The sequence below is a fragment of the Cebus imitator genome, unplaced genomic scaffold (genome assembly GCF_001604975.1).
Source record: "Cebus imitator isolate Cc_AM_T3 unplaced genomic scaffold, Cebus_imitator-1.0 Scaffold243, whole genome shotgun sequence".
In the NCBI taxonomy this organism is placed as follows: domain Eukaryota; kingdom Metazoa; phylum Chordata; class Mammalia; order Primates; family Cebidae; genus Cebus; species Cebus imitator.
Window position 1 is genome coordinate 1,084,466 of NW_016107558.1, and position 14,074 is coordinate 1,098,539.

The following is a 14,074-nucleotide window of genomic DNA, read 5'->3' on the forward strand; positions in this document are numbered from 1 at the left end:
AAAAAAAAAAAAAGAAAAAAAAAAGGTGATGGGTTGGGGGTGAGGAGAGTGAAGAGAAGAGAGGGAGAGAGAGATTGAGAGAAACTGCCTGGGTTCTTGATGGATTTTCAAGATCTGGAAAGATCTCTGGCTTCTGCTATACATCTCACTTCCTTCCAAAAATTTCTCCTGTTTGCTTAAACTGGATTGAGTTGGTTTCTGCTGCATGCAACAATAAAGACCTTGACAAAGAGCCCATGTTCCAAGCCTCTCTTCTGGTAACTTGCCTTGAATCTTGGTGCCCTCCTTGCATGGGGGTCTGGCATTGCTCTCTCCAGGGCACCAGTAGGCAAGGCTGTGCATACAGCCTACTGCTGGATGTCACACTCTGCCTGCCAGCAGGACCCCTTCCCATTAGTCTAGTAGAGGCTTGACTCCTAGGAGCTGTCTAATGTCAGTGTATAGGTTCCTTCTAGACCTCATCCCCTCCTACTTGCAAGAAACAGGAATATTCAGGCCATGTTCTTCAATGTGATATATTTATTTTATTCTGTATAGATCTGCAATTTAAAGATGTGTCTATATATTTCCAAATAACCAGTTAAAACTCCCCAAATAAACGGATAATTGAATTTGTAAAATTTACGAATAATAAAAAAGCAATTTAACCTGGATATGTGCAGTTTATCAGAGCAATCTTGAATACATATTATTGCAGAAAACTAGTAGGATAATTAAGATGCTGGTACAAGGCCAAACTTAGAGGATATAAGTGTAGTTTTATTATTTCCAATTTTAATGATAGGAACACTGAAGCTTCTAATAATGATGAAGGTGGAGTTTGAATTGAGGTCTCTTTGTTTCCAAAGGTATGAGAGTAATAATAAGAAACCCAAATGCAGAAACATAGAAACAAGTGATTTCTTGGGGAAAAAGGAATGTTGGGAATGACTATTTTTTAAAAAATCTGTTTGTGTCATGAAAAAAATAGGTTCTAGAAAATCACTTAGAAATTTTGTTATGTTACTTAACAATTGTGGCCTGCAGGGTCATCTGAGAGACTTCTTCCTTTTTTTTCTCTCTCTTTGCTTACTTGAGGATTTAAGCCAGCATCCACAAGAGTCTGTGAATTCACTAACGTAGCCACATTTTTGTTAAGGACAAAAAAAGTCTGGCCTTTTGGTCTAATGTAGTTAAGACAATGAATTGACTGGATTGCTCGTTCTCCCTCTGCCCTTGCTGATGATCTTTCAGTTTCCTCCCTCCGGTTTGTCTATTTTTCCCCTCTCATCTTTATCTAGCCTACTCACTCAGTGTCTACCAGATTATTTGGGTGGGTTTGTCTGAAGTTTTCTCTGGCTAATACAATCATCTATGCTAATATCACTGTTAAGACGCCTTAAAAAAGTAAACACATTCCAAAAATCAATTCCTTAACCTCCTAAACATTCTATATTTGTGTTTCCAGGCTTAGCTTGGCCAAAATCTTAAATTTAAGCACTGAATCTAATTACAGACCTACATACAAAAAAGATGTTTAGAGTAAGTTTGTCATGATGTGGAGAATTCTGTGCCAACAGTTTTATGGCCTAATTTTGTTTATTTCCAAAATTCCCAGTCTAATGGGCCTATCCAGGATCATGTCAAATAGGAAAGTCTTACCACGGTGTGGAGTAATTCGATTTTTTTCCCCAAAATTACTTTACTATATGTTTTAATCAATAACAAGCAACATTTAAACTCTTACAATCCTACCAGCTACAAGAGAAAAGTAAAGGACTAATTAAAAACTGGTGTCCACAGTAGAAAAAAAATGATGAATCTTTTCATCACTCAGCAGCTTAGGGATGCTTCAAATATATTGTTTTCTTTTTCCGCCTTGGAGTTATTTATTGTTCAGGGGGAGGGTGGACAGAACCGCTTTTGAAGTTAAACATCTTGCTTGGATGAGCAGATATGTTGCACCAAATCAAAGTAATAAAAAGACAAAATGCTTTATTAAATCTTCTTTATCACTATATTGTGCTCCAATAGGATGATCTCATTAAAGACACAGTTGAGCCTCTTTTCATCTAAAGAGGAGTTCACGAGCTTTCATTATTAAAAAGTTTGCGCAGAAACAAATACGTGGCTGTATTGCTTCCAAGTTTCTCAGCGGTGCCTCCTTTCTGTTTTGCTCTATTTGTTATGGAAGTCTTGGCTGCCACTTCATGGCTTGATACTAACTAGTCCTTTTCATCTTCAAAGTACCTGTGAGGCATTAACATGACTAATATTTGTAATACCACTCGGAGGTAGGCACTGGACATCTGGAAGTGCTGTATTCTTTTTGAAGATATGAAAACAAGAGAATTGGAAGTGGTGTTTATGTGAATGCTATTGATGAACACTTGGCTTTCTGGTTCTGAGTTCGCAAATGTCTAAGCTGGCACTTTGTCTCCCTAAGATAGTGCTAATTCATTCTGCATAATGGGAGACTCCTTCAAGTCACCATACTTGTCACCATAATCCCCATCATCAAAAAATGTAGAAAAATTAGAGAGAACTGGACTAGTGATTGCCCCTGAGTTGCGATATTCTTAGATCATCTCAATTTAATAAGCATTCACTAGGTGTTAAATTGTGTTTTACTTTTTTTGTTTTTTTGAGACTGAGTCTTGCTCCGTCACCCAGGCTGGAGTGCAGTGGTGTGATCTCAGCTCGCTGCAACCTCTGCCTCCTGGTTCAAACAATTCTTGTGCCTCAGCCTTCCGAGTAGCTGGGACTACAGGTGTGCACCACCATGCCCAGCTAATTTCTGTATTTTCAGCAGAGACAGGGTTTCAGCATGTTGGCTAGTCTAGTCTCGAACTCCTGACCTCGGGTGATCTACCCACCTTGGCCTCCCAAAGTTCTGGGATTACAGGCATGAGCCACTGTATCCAGCCGGTGTTTTACTTTAATTCCTGAATAACATTAGTCTTGCATAAAATGTCACTCAGATTTGGCTACCTTAAGGGTCAAAAGGAGCAGCTCTGTATAGGTCTTAATTGACCAGCCAAATTGTTTTATGATTTTTTAAAAATTTGCAATTCTTGTGATGAGGTTTGTGCTCCCTCGTTTACCATAGAACTTGCTGCCTTCTAATGCTTTACACAGAGTTGATTCCGTGTAATAGATGTTACCTGCACGACTACTGGAAGCATTTGAGTTTACTTAGTTAAATAGAGAAGGGAATGATTATCTCATTTTCTTCAAACCAGGACAAATTTGGTAAGTTGGCAAAATGGATAAATTGTTGAATTTCCTTGACTTCATCTCACTCCTGACCAAAAATGAGGTCTTCCCTCTTCCCTTTCTCCATCAAATGCTCATTTTTTCTTTTCCCTTTCTTCATCAAATTCTTATTCTTTTTATTGCAGTTAGCATCCCCCAAGGAGAGTATTCTAATAAGGGAATCCACACTGATGTAAATGACTGCACCAGCTTGACGTTTTACCCCTCCAGAGCTCCTGGAAGTTTAAAAGAGGATAGTAACCATGGCTTCACCTCTGGCATCTGCCAAGTCAGCAGAGATACTTATAGGGACATAACTCTTATTTTGCATGATTGTAGTCTCTCAAATCAAATTATATATTTTTGATTATTGGCTTTTACACTGTGTATGTAAGGCAAGCCTTACCCTAAAGCCTATTTCTATGAGCCCATTCAGATTTCTACACCAGAATCTAGAAAACTGAAAGAAATCAACAGGGAAATGTTTAAAAAGGTAAGTCTACAACATTGTTTATTTACTTAGGCTTCTCTCCTTGTGTATGAAAACACACAAGAAGACACCACAAGGGAAGAGGATGTTTTGGGACAGAGAGCAAAGAAAAGCTACACAGACCCACTTCCATTTTTATTTCCATTCTGTATTGGATGCTGACCAGCTTGGCCCTGGGAATTTCAGATGCAGATAGGGTGGAGATTTCCAGCTATGATGAATGATGAGTGATCGCAGACGGAGGAGCTTGTCGGGGAACAGCATCTATGCGTAAGAAACGTGAAACCTTCCAGTTGTGACCTATTTCAGGACAGAACTACAGGCTTGAGAGTGGACAGTGCAGAGAAGAGCCGCAGCCTCCCTGCGTCTTCTCAGCCGTGCTCTTGGCAGCTTCTTTCTTTCCTGCCTTTAACTTCCCCTCCGTGGAGTTAAGTCCTCAAGGGCTCAGGCAGTGTAAAAGCAAGTCACTTCCTGGGACATGAGCATCTCAGTTAATTCCTTTGGACTTCCATTTAAAATTTTTACAGGTTTTTAGCTTTCGTTTAACAATAATTTGTGATCAAGATTAAATTAAAGTTTATTTTATTTTTAGTGACATTTTCACAACTAGTTTGAACTTAGGTCTCCTACTGGAGAAATATTTACAAAGAATTAACATCAAATTGCATGGTATAAATGCCATGCCATTCAACTATGTAAATAGCAGCCGTGATGTTTAATTGAAAGTAAAACACTGGTAAAATGTAAACATCATTTTTGTTCCAGTTGCAACGATGTAGGCTTCAATGGCACAAATGAACGCAGTAACTGATGGTGGAAGTTAGAGTTTGTAACAGGGTCCAATAACTCTCGTGTGTCTGGAAACCCTTTTAGTAATTGCTGTGCTCTTCCATGCTGTTCAATCCACTTCTCAAAACACACTCATTTCTTGTCACAAAGATTGGCTGTTTGAAACCTCCTACACTGGCGCTTCGATATATAATTCAGTGCACCTTCGGGCATTGGATTCCTGTGCTCATTAAGCTATTTCCTGGGTGTAAATTAGATGTCTCTCTAAATTGCTTTATTCTTTCAGGCCACTAAAAGTACACGTGACACCCTATGGCATCGAATTATGCTTATCTATTTACGTAGCTGTAACTTTGTGTTGCATAGTGCAACCTCTGCAAAACTTTCACAGGTCATATCTTGACCAGTATAATATGGAAGTATTAACTGCATACTTGGTTGTGGTATAGAAATGTATAATTACATTAGGGACAGTTTTCTAAATATATCTTCTTTTCGAAAGGGGTCCTTTATTTCAAATTTATGGACTGTAATACGTGGGATGAAATTGTAATACGTTTAGATCCCAACTTCGGTGTTGGTGGAAGATTATTTCAATGATCCCAATGATTACACAATTTGCCTTTAAATTACATTAATAATGAGCTTCCATTACCTTTCTTGAAAACCTGTAGCCAGAAAACAATAACTTACTATGAAGGGCATGGGTCTAAAACCAGACTTCTTATGTTAGCTGTGAAATCTTTGACAAGTTACTTTTCTACCACTTGGCTTTCTCATCAATGAAATGGACCTGAAAACAATGCCTAGTTCATTGGGCTGTTGTAAATTAAATGCAGTAACATATGTACAGTGATGAGAACAGTGCTTGGCATGGTTAATGTTACATATATGTGATTATTATTCATTTAATTAGTTAATATTTATTAATGATTGAATGTTTTATCATCTACTAATATACATTGCCTTTCTAAATTATTATTATCTTTTATGGAAAACAATTCTGTAAGGAAGAAAACCTGATTACAAGTTCTCACTGTTATTTCTCCACAGTGAAGAATTAGAATCTGATGAAAATGTGCTCAGATGTAGCAAAATTTTTAGTATAAACACTTTAAAAAATTTAAAAAGCAGTATCTGGACTTCGGTAAGCATATATGCAAAGAAGTATTAGTTTGACCATTTTGAGGTGGAAATGAATATTTATTGGAATAATAATATTTCAAAATGTAATATTGTGTTTAAAAATAGATTATAACACAGCAGACACAGGATATTTCCACTTTTTAGTAAAAAAGTAATGCCTATGGATGCACAAATAATATTTTGACCTTTAGAAAGTTGATTTTATTATACTCAGATGTTAAAAATATCACCAAGCCTAAAGTTCTATGTCAAATTGCATTTTATCCTTATTAGTGAAATGTTTATATGCAAATAATACTTTTACATTTTATGTCTTATACAAAGCAATTGAAACTATAAATTTATGGGAATCACCTAAGGTAAAAAAGTGAAAAGGCTCAAATGCTGGAATTCAATTTAGTATACTGTATCCTTTTTTGTTGAGAAATGGCCAAATCTTGTTTTCTCGCTTAAGGGTCAAAGATCCCAAGATAGATTATTTTGTTCCCTGTTATAGCCATGTCTCTTTCTATGATTGGAGTAAAGTAAAGCCCAGGAATTATTTTATGACCTTCCTTATTGCAGCAAAGACATTGGTGTGAGGCATATCTACTTTGTTTTCCATCCAAGGCATTTCATTTCTGAAGCTCAGAGTGGACTTTGTCACAAATAGAAAATTATTTCCCCAATTCAAAGGTTTTTTAAAGAACAAATGAAGCTATCACATTTATAGGACAGATCCTCCCTCTCTCTTCCCTGAGATGTCCGTGTGATTTAGATTTGGGCCATCAGCCACTGTCTTTTTGGACTTTGAATCTTGAGGAAGGAATAAGGGGGTAGTGGATCGATGGAGGGCCTGGTGTTGCAATGGAATTGGGCTGTCCTGCTTAGCCTGCCTGGCTCCCAGCTCTATGGGACTCCTGGGTTCCAAACTATTTTCCCAGCCTGGTCCCTCAGCCTCTCATCATTTCTGCAAGCCTCCATATACCACCATTCAATACTCTTTCCACCTTTTTTTTCCTTTATGATAATCAGAGTAGATTTCTATCGTTTGCATCATTTTACCCTGAAATTACCAAGGCGACCGATAGGAACCAGTCTTAGGGTGATGTAACCTTTAAATAATGTTTTATTTGAAACTATTCTAATAGCTACCGGAAGCTGTATCAATTATATGCTTCTGTAGGATCTAATAAATAAAATTTGCCCAAACATATTTGTTTTTGGCAGTCATCTCTAAATCAACCAGTGATGGCACATACGGTAACTCGATTCTGTATTTTCAGAATTTGTGCTGCCATTTGGGAATTTGAACTTTGACATTATTGGAATGAGCAATTCTAATGTTTTGGGAAGGTGGGGAAAGGTAAATCAACAGGCATGTAATTGGTTTCAATACTGTGCTTTTCAAAAGTGAAATGTTTGCAATGGTGTTATTAGCTGAGATACTGTAGATAGTTTTACATGTCGGGAACAATTAACACGTGTCCTGTGGGTCTGATTACTAGCATTAAGGAAGTTCTGCTCTGTGTAAACCCCAAAGCAAAGCCTCCAGGAAAGTTAAAGGTCCCTGTTCTACCATTAAAATGGGAAAGTAATGTGCCCTTTTTTGATTGACTATAAACTTTGACTTGTGGGACTTTGTTCTCCAAGGTGAAAACAAACATAAGCACAACACAAGTTGTTTTCCTTAAAAATTCAACCATTAGCAGAAACCATTTATCAGAAAATTTCTTAAAATAAAACGAAATCAGTATTGCTTATGGCTAGCACAGGAAAAAAACAAGTTACAAAGCCAAAGTGGCTATTTTCCTATAAAATACAGCACAGAAAGAATTTTGCATGTTTAGGACATTGCCCAGAAGACTGATAAATTTGATACTTGATATGTGAAACCGTTAGAGGCATTGCATGAAAAGTTGTAATTATAAAAGATTTTAGGAGTAATTAAATGATTGAACGTAAATTTATGAGATGTCCTGGTTTTTATGTGTCATAGATCCTTGAAATACAAAAGTAATTAGGTGAGATTCACACAAACACAGTAAATTAAATGTATTGCTAGTAATGTAGAGTAGTATTCAGATTCTCCATTATATGTGAGTATAAGGAGAGTCATAAATCTAGCCTTCTGCTCCCAGCTTCTTTCCTAACACCAAGTAACCTGAGGCCCAGTTTCCTCACATGTAAAGTGAAAAAAGCATGGACTACAGGAGTTCAGTCTTCCTATTAGCTATGGAAAACTCCACGATCCTAAAGTTAATCTTTTAATATATTTAATCTTATTATTTATTTATTTTTATTTTTATTTTTCCTCACTCACGGACTCAGGCCACAAATACCTTTAATCTTTTGTGTAGTTGTTTGATTATGTTTTTCTTTTCTGAAGATGAAGGAGAAAAGGAACAGAAAGAAGTGTGATGTCAAAGTAGACAGTATAATTCAAAGTGTCTTGCCTCTGAGTGGATTTAGGAAGGCAGAAACCCCCTCGTCTATGTCCTTCCAGTCCCCAAAAGACAGGAGGGAGCATTGTTCCTCTAGCAACTATCACCCAAGGCAAACAGTAAGTTTCTTCATACCACAGGGAAATCCTGGCGTCAAAATGGAAAGTGCTGGGTTGAAGAGGGAGTTTCTTCCTCTGTCACAAAAAGCCTTGTGGCTTTGAACAAATCCTGTAGCTTCGGTAGACCTGTTATCTTCCAAAGTGGGGGGACGGCTTTCCAGCTCTTTCTTTCATCCAAAGAAGCTGTGTTTTGGGTATAATGACCTAATTTACCTAGTATTTTGAGGTTAAATTTTCTTTAATTTGCCCAAAATATTATCATTCCAAGTTGAAATAGAGATAGCTCCAAAATCGAGACCAAGTTTCTCATTTTAAACTCCCAGAGGTCATTGCTGAACCTTCCCTCCAAGAAAGGAAAGAAAAGAGCTAGGTACATGGTCAGGCAAACTGTAAAGCTGTGGGAAGATAGAGAGATTAGGTATTTTTCTACCAAAGGCAAGAAAGTTGTAAGAGGAAAGTGAAGGGAAAAAAAAAATAGAGGCACAAGGGAAGAAGTGGGGGAGGAAGAAGGAAATAGAATAAGGGCAGCCCCTCCTGGCGGGCCGTCTTTGAAGTGAGGCCAGAACTACCGCAAAGGATTGTGGGAGACGAGGTCAAGAGAAAAAGTAGATGGAGACCCTTTGCTCAAAGGTTAATAGTTATGTGTCAGAAGTGTTTTATCAGAGTAAAATGCACTGTGCTTTTTAAGATACTTTTTAGAGGAGTAAACCAATTCTGTGGAAGTTTCCCAAGGTCCTTAGAAAAGAAGAGTTCAATGGTTTATAACCTAAAAAAAAAAATTAAAAGTTATTCGGTAATTACAGAATCTATTTTAATTTGCAATAACAACAAACTATGGAAGAGGACTGGTATTTCATATTTAAAACAAGTTCAAAACAAACGAGTTTTGTTTTTACTGTGGGGTGCAAGGGGTGGGCAAGTAAAGCTGCTGATCGTGATCTAGAGAGCCTGTTAATTGCTCACCAGCATCTGCGCTGTTTCTACAAGTTCTGTACTATGCAGCACTGTAAATTATGAATGAGAAAGATGATCTTTGTTCTTCTTAGGACTTCTGACTCCTAAGCCATGCTAGACAAAGGTCATAGCTGAGGTGAATTTAAGTTAGCTTTGGCAAAACCCATTTTGTTGTTCAGATAGCTGAATAGATGGTTGTGCAAAATTAGCAAAGGTTACTATGGAAACATTAAGAAAGTTTACCAAATGTGTAGGAGACAGTAGCTCAAGAGGTATTTCCTTGAATGAGTTATCCAAAGGGCTTCAAATTGTAAGTCCCAGGGAGATAGTTTTTTGTTTTGTTTTGTTTTTAAAATAAGAACACCAAACATTTTCTTTTGTGTTTGGCAGATTTCTTTGTGTGAAAGTGATGTGGTCGAGTTTTTATTTGTGTAGCTCTCCTGGAACAAGCTGTCATGCAGCCACTCAGATGATTAAGAGGGTTCGCAGGAAACCTCCACCTCTGACTGTTTAATTTACCAGGACTTTTAAGAGCAAGGCTGATAAAATTCATAAATTTATCACATCTCTAGCAGTTGATGACACTCATCAAGTCTGTTCCTGAAACTCTTTGGTTCTTTGCTTTTGTAAAGCCAGGTCACTGATGACAAACTTAATGCAGAATGATCAAGTCATAACTAACTTTTAAATGTTACCTTGAAGGTTAAGACCAGAGGATCTGAATAAAAAAGTAGCAGGATCCTTGCTCTGATCTTTCCTGACATTTCCCAAATCCACAAGGCAGAGGGCATGGTGCAGGGGTTGGAGAGTAAACTGTTCCATGCTCAGCCCTCACTGAGGAGCAATGGCGAGCTAGTTTTTGCTGGCAGGTAAAGAAATAAACACACATACATTATGGGACTAGTATTTGATTTGCCTGTGGGTTTATTTTTAGTAAGCTTATCAAAAACATGTGTCTGCAAAGAGTATTTAAGATATTTATTATGCACAGGTATAATAAATAATCATATAATTGCAAAACACTGAGATGCAAATTTCTATTGTTTGATGCATTTAAAAAAATGCTCTCATTCTTCTAGCTTTTCCCAGCACAGTTGTTATAGAACAACTGATTTAATTCCTTTTAGGATTATGAAGACGGTTGGAAGCCTGTTTAAGATTATGTTGCCTCCTCTTTTAATTGTTGGTCAACATTTTCAAATAGAGCTCACTATATTATGTGCCTGATGACAAGCAAACTGCGTGTTTCTTATAGAATGGATGGTTAGTTGTCTTTGTAAAACCAAATATCATTCTCTGAAAAACAGGTCAGGTAATGCTAGCCTTAGTTAATAGCTGTGGGTACCTTGAGTACTTCTCAAATCAACAATGACAGGGGTAGCCTGATAGCAATTTATGAACCACAGTCCTCTTGGGAAACATATTTCAAACCATAACTTCATCTAAACTGTTTATCGGCTAAGCTTGCTCAAATGTATGAAGTGTCAAAAAGTTACTTTGACATTAGGCTTGTTATTGTCCTTTGATTTATGCACTTAAGCAAAATGTAGTAAATAAAAAGATTGTTTGGTGGTTTGGTATTTTAAGGAAATGATTAGAAACATTTGCCAATGCTATTCATTTTATACAGTTTTTTTCTTTCCAAATTACAAAAAAAGTGTTTCAATTCAGTGAATGACTTCACCATAACAGAATCTTAAATGATCATTATAGTAAATGGAAATGCTGATGAAGTTACTGTGAAATATTTTAAAAACTGTGAAGTAAATATGTAATGCTCATATATAAAGCCTATGTCTCTCTCCTTTAATTTTGTATGCCTGACAGTTTACAAAATATCCCATTAATAATCTAAGGCACATTTATGGTTGTGAATTTACCTTGTTAAAAACATGACCATCATATCTTAGTTGGTTTTTGCAAAAACTTTCATATAAAAAATACAAAGGACAGTTCCCTTTGAAAGCATCCTTAAAGAAAATTCTTGGGTTTAGAGAAAACATTTTGATTTGCTTAGAAATGAAAATGTTGACTTTCCAGATCAAATGCATCAAAAGTCGAACTCTAGGACAAATCTATTTTTTTTTTTTTTGAGATAGAGTCTCACTCTGTCACTCAAGTTGGGGTGCAATGGTGCAGTCTCAGCTCACTGCAATCTATGCCTTCCAGGTTTAAGTCATTCTCTCACCTCAGCCTCCTAATTAGCTGGGACTACAGGCATATGCCACCATGCCCAGCTAATTTTTTCATTTTTAGTAGAGACGGCATTTCGCTATGTTGCTCAGGCTCATCTCGAACTCCTGACCTTGTGATCCGCATGCCTCAGCCTCCCCAAGTGCTAGGATTACAGGCATGAGCCACTGTGCCTGCCCAAGACAAATTGTTTAAACAAGATTTCATTTCAATATTGTAGTTCATGATTTTACATTTCATTTCATTTTGAAGCTTTTCATTCTTATAATTAACCGCATTTTCATATTAGGCAACTCTAGGCAGTTGTGTATATAACTATAATAGCTGGCCACGGATTCCAAAGGATGGCATTATCAGTTTTCAAAAGCTTATTTAAAAAATAAAACTGATAAAAATGAAATTCACTTGCACGTTGTAGGCAAACAAAAAAACCTAATAGAGACAGACACATTTTAATGCAAGAGTTGCTTATATAAAGCTTTATGTGTCCAATATATCTTTTTCTGAGTGCTTAACTACCAAGTTGATGAGTACTATGAAAAAGTCACAGATATAAAAGAACAAATGAGTTCACAGATATCTATACCAGAATTGTTAACTTAGTGAATCTGTTTCCTTGAAAACAGGATATAGTGAATCTGCATATATTTAATGGAAAGTGGTTGCATTTACCGGAGAGTTAGGAGAAATGACTTCTTAATGGAGTCAGAAGTTCTGATCTTCTATCCTTCAAAGAAAGACTGTTTCCTAAAAAAAAGAGACTGTTTCCTAGGCTGGCCAAAATTCCTATGGAGCAACCTATGCTTATTGATAAGTTATCGGATTCCTCTCCGGAATCGGCTGGTCAGGAAGGATACAGAGGGGAGGAAGGGGAAGGGAGAGGAGATTCCGATAGTGGCTCCATCTGGTTGCCAAGGTAGGAGGGGGTGGAGAGTTGAGAAAGGAAGAGTAAGAGAGGGAAAAGGAAAGAGAACGGGACAGAAGAGAAAAAGTCAAAAAGAAACAAAGCAGAGACCAAGCAGGGTGATGATAGCCACATAGAAAATGCATCCTTGTAAATGGAACGGCATACCAGATCTCCAGGCTCATTAGAATGGAGGACTGCTCACCTGGATTGCATGAACTTCTCAAGTCTCTGAACTCACTGAAATTGTATACATATTTTGTGAGTATGTATACATGCATTTCCCACTCCTGGGGAAAGTGTCCTTTGCTTTGATCTGATTCTCCAAGAGGTGCAAGACTCAATAAAATTTAAGGATTACTACTTTAGTGGGATTACACACAAATTTTAAAGACAACTGTCTTTAAAGGAGTCATCGAATGCTTAGGATTGACTGTACATAATCCAGGAATGTTACCATCTAGTACTAAGTTTATGTTCTGGGAAGAGTATCCATTCTTTCGGACATGTAGAATGATAGCTGTTCATTGAAATGCTATTTAAAAAAATATTTTTTTGAGACAAGGTCTCACTCTGTCGCCCAGGCTGGAGTGCAGTGCCATGATGAAGCTTACTGCAGCCTCTACCTCCTGTGCTCAAGCAATCCTCCCACCTCAGCCTCCTGAGTAGCTGGTTCTATAGGCACATGCCACTATGCCAGGCTAAATTTTGTAGAGACGGGGTTTTACCATGTTGACTAGGCTGGTCTTGAACTTCTGGGTTAAAGGGATTCGCTGACCCAAGTGCTGGGACTACAGGAGTGAACCACTGCCCTGGCCTTGAGTCAAATGCAATTGATTGACCATTTGCACTAAGTTAAGTCAGTATTTTTCTCATTGAGGACCCTGAGAGTGTGGAGAAACAGTGTGGTACAGGGGAAAGGGCATTAATTTGGAGCCAGGTAGTTCTGGGGCTCAGGTACTATATGGAATTCGAATTAATGGTGTGAACCAGGAAGGTGAAGTGGCCTCCTTGACTCTGTATCCTCTTCTGTAAATGAAGAGGATGCTCATTACTTCCCAGGGCTGCCGTAGACATGAAAAGAAATGCAATACTAGCCTATGTTTACTGGACACTTACTATCTTTCATTCAGTATTATATATGTTTTCTGTGCTTTATGTAATTTAATCTTCTCAACAATTTTATGAGATTGATGCTATGTTTATTTCTATTTTACAGATGGGGAAATTGAGGCAGAGAAATCAAGACATTTGCTGCAGGTCGTGCAGGCTATGAATGGAGCTGGAATGTGAACGCAGGCCGTGTGACTCCAGAGCCCATGTTCTTGAACTCTTAGGAAGACAGCAGCAACGTACCTGGTGCAGCAGCTGCTTAGCTGGAGTGGCTGACAAGGTTGGGAGAGGGTCCTGTTCCTCCATGGAGTGGCTGCCGAGACACTGCTTACACCAAAGCTGCTTCTATTCCTGAAATATGGATTGTTATTCTTTTCCCATCCTTGTTGAACATGATACTCTTTTGTTCTTTCCTATTCTCTTCTTTCCTTCCAGATGGCTTCTACGGTTTTTATGATTCTGTAATTCTAAGGAAGAAAGGATAATGAAAGTTGTAATGTGAGTGTGCAAAAAACCTCTAATTTTCCATCACTTACACATAGCTGTTTCCTAGATGTTTCAGGAAAAATTGTGACTTTCCGGATACCTGGTCACCTGGTTTTCTCCCTCCCTCCCTTCTACCTTCCCTGCTTCCTCCTTTCCTCCCTCCCTCTGTCCCTCCCTCCCTTCCTTCCTTCCTTCCTCCTCCCTCCCTTCCTTCCTTCCTTCC

The 14,074-nt window shown here is 37.8% G+C and overlaps 1 long non-coding RNA gene across 4 annotated transcripts in view; it reads left to right on the forward strand.

The window, feature by feature from the left end:
• LOC108282542 overlaps window positions 1-13,862 on the forward strand; it is a 51,571-nt gene extending 37,709 nt beyond the window's left edge. The window contains exons 4-7 of one of the 4 annotated variants that reach the window (XR_005195463.1): window positions 1,448-1,521; window positions 3,118-3,231; window positions 3,671-3,727; window positions 13,472-13,862. This is a non-coding gene — a long non-coding RNA (uncharacterized LOC108282542). Of the gene's footprint in view, window positions 1-1,447; window positions 1,522-3,117; window positions 3,232-3,661; window positions 3,728-13,471 lie in introns of all 4 variants that reach the window. The other 3 variants (XR_001816463.2, XR_001816462.2, XR_005195464.1) reach the window with 3 other exon arrangements.
• Window positions 13,863-14,074: the final 212 nt, after the last annotated feature.